This window comes from Anastrepha obliqua, chromosome 6 (genome assembly GCF_027943255.1).
Source record: "Anastrepha obliqua isolate idAnaObli1 chromosome 6, idAnaObli1_1.0, whole genome shotgun sequence".
Taxonomy (NCBI): Eukaryota; Metazoa; Arthropoda; class Insecta; order Diptera; family Tephritidae; genus Anastrepha; species Anastrepha obliqua.
The window spans coordinates 65,565,647-65,573,557 of record NC_072897.1 but is presented as its reverse complement, the minus strand read 5'-3'; the positions used below and the strand labels follow the sequence as shown (position 1 = coordinate 65,573,557).

The window sequence follows — 7,911 nt, the reverse complement described above, 5'->3', positions numbered from 1 at the left end:
AAAGAAATTTTAATTAAAATAAACTCAAAAATTTTACCAAACTTTCTTGGTTTGAATTGTAAAAAAAAAATGTGCAAGAAAAAAAATATGACTTCAGGACTTGAACCTGAATTAAATACGTGCCAAAAAACAAAACGAATAATTCCGACGACTTTAGCTTCTGCACCACAAACTAACTGCCGCGCGGCCTTCTTAATCGCAAATTTATTCGCTTCGATTTCCTTAGTAGTGTGCCGAAAAATCTTATGAACTTCCTCAGTAGTTTGGTAAACGCAGAAAATATCTGAATTCTTGTCCTAGCGTGGTAAGTAAATATAGAAACCCTCCACTCGCGTCACTCGCGTGGTAAATATCTGCAATTCCCCACTCGTGAAGATAGTTGAATTTGAAATGACCTTATTATGAATCTATAAATTAGAACTCGAAAAAAACTCTTTTAACATTTGCTCCTTCTCATTGCATTAACATTCTCTGCTATTACTTATATTGCTGTTACTGTTCTGTTGATTATGATATTGGTTCATATTAGGTCCTCTGTTATAACTATGTTGCTGTCTACGTTGTTGAGTACCAAAATTCATGTTATCAGCATTATGTTCTAAGTTGCTGCTTCTGTTAAGCGAACAACTGTTAAAAAAAATGTTTGCTGATTTTTATAGTTTAAGTAACCATTTGATTTTATAATATCACTAGCGTACCCTCGCCCGCTTCGCTAGACGATAAATTCAATGATTTGCTGAAAGAGAATAAAATTAATACGAAACAAAGCAAATTCTTTGATACAATTTCATTCGAACTTTATTGTAACACTTTTTGGTAGACAACGTTTTTAGTTTTTTCATCTTTCGCGTGAATAATGACGATGGTTTGCCAACTCGTGAGCAAGCTACATACAATTGTCCATGAGAAAAAATTGGGTATTCTAAAGTAATACCTCACATTTGTAGAGACTGTCCTTGCGCCTTATTAATTCTCATAGCGAAGGCAAGGCGAATAGGGAACTGCAAACGTTTGAAATCGAATGGTAAATCCGCCGGAGTCAGTGGAATTCAGGGTATCAAAATGTCTTCTCCTTTGTACTTCCCTTTCAAAATTGTTGCTTCGATAACGTTACCCATTAGCTTCTTCACAGCGAGTCTGGTACCGTTGCAAAGTCGGGGCACATTACTATTGCGCAGCATAATAATCGGTGCTCCAATTTTTAATCGTAAATTGTGAGGTGGTAAGCCTGGCAAATCGAGTGAGTTTAAGAATTCAGTTGGATAATTTACGACCTCATCTTGATCAGTAATAGTGTCCATTGACTTATACGCAACTATGTCACCAGGTATTTGATCTAAAATAGCTGAATTTATATCATTGACGTCCTTATTTTTCCCAGCTAAAATTGCTCTTTCGCTGAGTCAATCATGGTTTTTGTAATGTTGAACTATGTTTGGAAATACACTCTGTATCAATGCCTCTTTAGACTGTGCAAAAGTGCAGAAATTATTAGGCAATGTTATCATTCCTGTTGTTTTTGAAAAAATGTTTATTTTTTTTGGTTAAAAAGTGTTTTTTGAAGTTTTGAAGAACACTTCGCTCTAACAAATTTCTTCTCAGTTAATTGCTGAAAATTAAATATTTTGAAAAAACAATTTTTTTTTTAATCTAACGTTTTTGAGAAAATTTTGTTCTTGAAAAAATTTCATACTTTTGTAAAAGTTTAAATTGATTTGTTAAAAAAGATTTTTGTCCGCTTTGAAAAACACCCCCTCGAAAAAATGTATTCTCTATTAATAGTGGAATATGAAATGCTTTGAAAACACCATTTTTTTTTAAATTTTGTTTGGTTTTCAGAAAATTTTGTTTTGACAAAATTTCATACCCTTGAAAAAGTTTTATTTTATTTTATTTGTTTAAAATTTTTGAAATTTTTTTTTTTTGTAATTTTAGAAAAACACCTCTTCGAAGAAATTTCTTTTATCTTTTTGAGGAAAATTTGGTTTTGAAAAAATTTCATGCTTTCGAAATTTTTTTATTTTACTTTATTTCTTCAAAATTTTTTAAAACAATTTTTTTATAATTTTCGAAAAACACCCCTTTGAAAAAATGTTTTCTATGTGTCATAGTGGTATTCCATTAACTTTTAGGATTATAGTCAAATACTTACAAATATCTACGCTTTCACAAATAGCAACAATAAACAAATTTCCTCAAAACCAAAAAATTTACTTTTTTTCTAAAAAAATTCTAAACAAACAACGTAATAAATTTGGAATTTTGTGTTCACGAAAAAACAGTATTGTTTTTATTGTATTAACTGAAAACCAAAATGTTGCAAAAAATCAAAACAAAACTAAATTATTTTTTTGTGTTCATTTGGTCCATATGTTCCATAAAAAGTTGATATGGTAAATAATATGCAGGGTCTGATACACGCAAATTTCCATTGACCATTATAGTCACAAAATTATCGATCACCAATTCCAACAGGATTTCAAAATCAGAGTTGGAATGAGTTGTTGTGTGGTGTACTTCTGAAAAAAATGAGAAATAAACAAAATAAATCTAAAAATTCGAATTCTAACTTTATCTTGTGTATGTTCTTATTACCTTTGAATTTTTCCAATGAAGCACCATTCATTTTAAATTTTCCAAGAATTTTTTTTATCATTTCGCGTTTCTTTCCTTTTTCATTCGATTCCAACATTTGTTCATAGCCGAAAACATCGTTTGCAAACGCATTCATTTCCATATAGAATTGGTCAAAGAAAGCATTGCTCAATTGAATTGAAACATTATTTTCATAAATACTTAGGACCTTAACTAATGCACCTTGGTACATACCTAACGCAGATATTCATCGCGACCTTGACATCGATACTATTGATGAAACAATACAAAGCGCTAGCAGAAGACACATAAATAGACTATAAACGCATACAAATCCTATGATGAGAAGACTACCAAATAAAGAAAAATCTACCCAAAGTCGGCTTAACCGTCAAACACCAACAGATCTTGCAAAATCCTTGTAATCAATTGTCAACTAATCGTATACTACTGTGTCCAAAAAATAAGGTGACATTTGATTTTAAACTGCGCGCTTTGAAGGATTAGGAGAATTCTTTTTTTTTTTAGGTTGGTAGTACTGTGAGTGACATCTATGTCAAATTTTATGTGAAATATTCATTTACTGTTTGAGATACGCGTCGTTTTGTGAGCTGCTAAAAGTGAGTTTCTCGTTTTTTGCAATGTCGAAATTTGTTGAGCAAAGAATTTGCATTAAATTTTGTTTGCGGAATCAATTTTCGGATACGTTCAGGATGGTGCAGAAAGCCTTTGGTGATGAGGCTATGTCTAAAAAAAATGTTTACAAGTGGTATAGTGAGTTCCAAGCCGGTCGTGAACGTGTCGAAGACGAAGAGCGTCCTGGGCGACCATCAACCTCAACTGACGAAGCTCACGTCCAACAAATCAAAGATTTGGTGTTGAAAAACCGTCGATTAACGATTAGAGACCTTGCTGATGATGTTGGCATATCGAAAGGCTCAGTCAATACCATTTTGAAGGATGTTTTGGGCCTCAAGCGCGTCAAATCTCGACTGGTACCGAAAACATTGAATTTTTTGGACTCGTAATTCGTGATCATTTCATCAAAAACTCAACCCATATCGTTCCGCAACCACCGTATTCACCTGATCTGGCACCGTGCGACTTCTGGCTGTTCAGCAGGCTCAAAAGACCGCTCCGGGGACACCGTTTTGACACGATAGAGGAGATTCAAGCCGCAACGAAGACGGAACTGAAGGCCATCCCGGAAAGTGACTACAACCAGTGTTTCGAAAATTGGAAAAAACGTTGGCATAAGTGCATTGTGTCGGGAGGGGATTACTTTGAAGGGGATGAAATTGATTTGGAAGAATAAATAAAGAATTTTCAAAATAAATACAATGTCACCTTATTTTTTGGACACAGTAGTATATCATTGTTTGTTAACCACTTGTTTTTAAATAATATGTATATATTTCTTCTAAATGAGCTTGGGGGCATTGGCCCTTCAATATCACTCTCATTCCATCTTTTTGTAAATCAAATTACTTATTGTCTAACGACAGGTGTAATATTTTATGGAAGAAATAAAAAAAAAAAAAATTTTCATTCGAATCATTTGAAATTTCTGTATACAATACATTTCTGTATCACAATACAAATACAAAAAATTCAAAAAAAGTTGTACACATAAAATGAATGTCGATTCGAAACTTACTTTAATCTAACAATCGAGCAAGTTTTGTTTTGGACAATATTTTGATTTTTTCTTTTTTTTATATGAAGAAAATATTTAAAAGAATTTTTTTTTTTGCTAAAAACCTTCCCCTAGTGGATCCCTATAATATGAAAAAAGAACGAATAAAATTGGCCTCGTATCGGCCCAAAAAAAATGCGGACAAACGAACATCATTTCATTTTTATATATATAGATATGCGTCTTTTAAAGTTTTAGGATTCCTACTAACAATAATACTTTTGACAGGTTCGGGTAAACCATGTTTAAATGAATTCAAAGCAATTCTGGCATTACTTTCACTGGAAGTACTATTTGTGCAAAGTATTGACGCGTTATTTAACCGACATAACAAAGTATTAAGTGAATTATAAAAATTTTCAATAGTTGAGTCGCATCTGCAGACTCTTATTTTGTCAATAAGCTCATCTACCGAATTTTTTTCTCCATGATTGTCAATGAGTACTTGCTTTATAAGTGGCCAGGTATCAGGATTACCATTAATTAAAATTGACCTTCTAGCATTTCCTATAATTTTATCTTTAATATTTCCTAACAACAAAACCTTATAATCTTGTGTAAATGAGTTTCAAATGGGTGTCATATAGTCAATACGTTCTAGAAAATTAATTAAGGCATCTCTATTCCCATCATAAGGTGGTATACTATTAATATTAGTTGAAATAAGCTTAAATTTACTATTTATATTAAGTTCTTCCATATTTGTAAGCTGAAATGTTAACTTATTTAATATACGTATATGTGTACTTAGCTAAGCTTAAGTCTCTTATTTATTTCCTTTTTTTTTAATCTTAATGTTTTTTTTTTTTTTTCACAAAAGTATATGTGTAAGTAAGTATATGTACGTATATTTATTTATACGAGTATGTACATATATATATAACATAAACATACATAAATCCGGATCACTCCCGCTTGACTCTCAGCTATTCAAAATTTGCTGCTGCGCTGCTGTTAAAGGTGTCTGCATTTGCGGCTGAGGTGGCATCGACTGTACTTGATGCTGCGCTTGCAATTGTTGTTGCTCTTGCAATTGTTGTGGTGTATGCACTGGAAATGGTGCAGGTGTGACAGCTGTTGGTAGCGATGTGGGTAGCACCTGCTGCTGCTGCTGTTGTGGTTTTTTTTTCTCTTAGTTAATTATAACGGCTTTTGATTTACCGTTTTTTTCACTTTACAGTTTCTTTTTAATTATTGTTTTTTTTTTAATTTACCAGCATTTCAATAATAGGCACTTGAAATTGTTTTATTAAAAAGTAAGTTCAGAACTGAAATAGTTTCTGAATTTGTTTTTTTTTTTTTTTAAATACGCAATAAATAAACTCTTCCACCAATATTTTTTTAAGCTCAGATTATTTAGTGTTTTTAGAATTATTTGCCACCAATTTTTATTAATTTATTTTTTGTACCGAATGTTTATGAAACTGTTTTTTTTATAAATATTTTGAATTAATCAGCATTTTAATAAAAAAAAATTGATATTTTTTATTGCGAAGTAAGTTCAGAATAAGTGCGTAATTGAAATGGTTTTTAAATATTTTCCTTTAAGCTTTAATTTGTTGATTGCGCCACAAATTCTACTTTTAATAATTTTTTTAATTTTTTTTTGCCGTGCCTTTTAGGCTTTTGACCGACTGCGCCAATAATGAAGTAAAACACGTCTTCTTCAGTCAAAGAACTTTATTTCACTCTCACTTTTACAAAAACTCTTCTTAACTTAAAGCTTAACTAATATTTAACATTTAATGAGAATGGGAGAAAGTAAAACTAGCAATGAATGTAGGAATGCATGTTGTGTGTATGTTGAGTGCGGGAGTAAGCGTGTGGGTGTAGAGTGTGAGAAAGTATGTTGTTGGTTTACATAAGAGTTAGCATAAGTAAATAAATATAAGAGTAAGATTAAGTTAGAACTAAGAGTAGGTGTAATATAGGAATAGGGTGATCATGTAACTAAGTATAGTAGTATGTAACATTATAATATAACTATATAATATAATATAGTACCACCTTATTTTCCTTTTATAAATAATCACCTAACTTTCCGTACACGCGCAAATATTTTTATATTTAGTCCGCACGCAAAATTCATTACGTTGCACTTTTATAATTTTTACTTAATTGGTAAACAGTTCTGTGGAATTGTGCAAGTGCACTAACACCTTCTTTGCGAGCTAATTTTTTCGTTTCCTGTTTACCAAATTGCAAGTGCAATTTTTTTAGATTTCCTGTTTACCAAATAGTTTTGAAAAAGAAGTAAACAATTCGCTGGAATGGTTTACCAAAATGGTTAATTACGAAAATGCTAAGATGACACATTTTCTCAATAAAAATAATTGAATTGATAACAATTCAAGTTAGTCTTTAGTCAGTCTTTTGCCGGTCTTCTTGTAGACTTCTTCTAACATAGTAGTTAATAATTAGTTGTTAAGTTGTTTAAAAAAATAAATATACATTTTTATATAAATTATATATATATACTTTTACTTTGAACCTCCAATTAATGTAGGTTGCTGTTTTAATCGGCCTTACTTACGCGATATCGAACCGTTAATGGAGTTAATACAAAACAGTTTGAAATATCTAGAACCACTTAACTCGTTTATTATTGTAATTGCTGAATATTTAAAAAAAAAAAAATGATAAAACAAAACTTAAGCACGTCTTAGCTTAGTGCGCGTTATTCTTCGACTGACTCTAACTCTCATTTTACTCCTCTCGTGATGTCAAGTCAAAGTAGTTCCGTAGCTTCACTCCCACAATAATATATTACAAAGTGTTGAATACATACAACATCTACCATCCATATTTGTGTGGACAGAAAAAAATCTTGACCTACCTCATAACACAGTTCATATGCATATCTATATATATATAATATATAATTGGCGCGTACACCCTTTTTTGGTGTTTGGCCGAGCTCGTCCTCCTATTTGTGGTGTGCGTCTTGATGTTGTTCCACAAATGGAGGGGCCTACAGTTTCAAGCTGACTCCGAACGGCAGATATTTTTATGAAGAGCTTTTTCATGGCAGAAATACACTCCGAAGTTTGCCATTGCCTGCCAAGGGGCGACCGCTATTAGAAAAATCTTTTTCTTAATTTTGGTGTTTCACCGAGATTCGAACCGACGTTCTCTCTGTGAATTCCGAATGGTAATCACGCACCAACCTTTCGGCTACGACGGCCGCATATCTACATATAAGAAATTTATGAATAAATAGACAAACATATGCAAAGAGATTCCTAACATTTGCAAAAACAACTCGTCTAAGCCATATGCGTTTACATATATGTATGAATGCACATATGAATACATATGATGGGACAATGTATGTACGTAGATGTTTCTATTCTGAGCAACACAATACATATTCGTATATATATCATATATAGGCTGTGGTAGTTTTAATTCAAATTCATTAAGCAAAATTATTTACTTCACCATTTGAAGATGCACGGCGATCTAAAATACGTTCCTGCGCGTTTTTACTGCGTGCGCGCTACACTTCGACTCCAAAACATTCCGCTATTTATTATTTCAAACAATTCAAATCGCTTAACAAGTTTTAATTTATTTTTACATTAGCAGTATTCTTGTATTTTACATTAGTAGTATTCTCG

General features: G+C 31.9%; 1 pseudogene; it reads right to left on the bottom strand.

The window, feature by feature from the left end:
* Window positions 1-4,454: 4,454 nt before the first annotated feature.
* Window positions 4,455-4,991, bottom strand: LOC129250649 (uncharacterized; annotated as a pseudogene).
* Window positions 4,992-7,911: the final 2,920 nt, after the last annotated feature.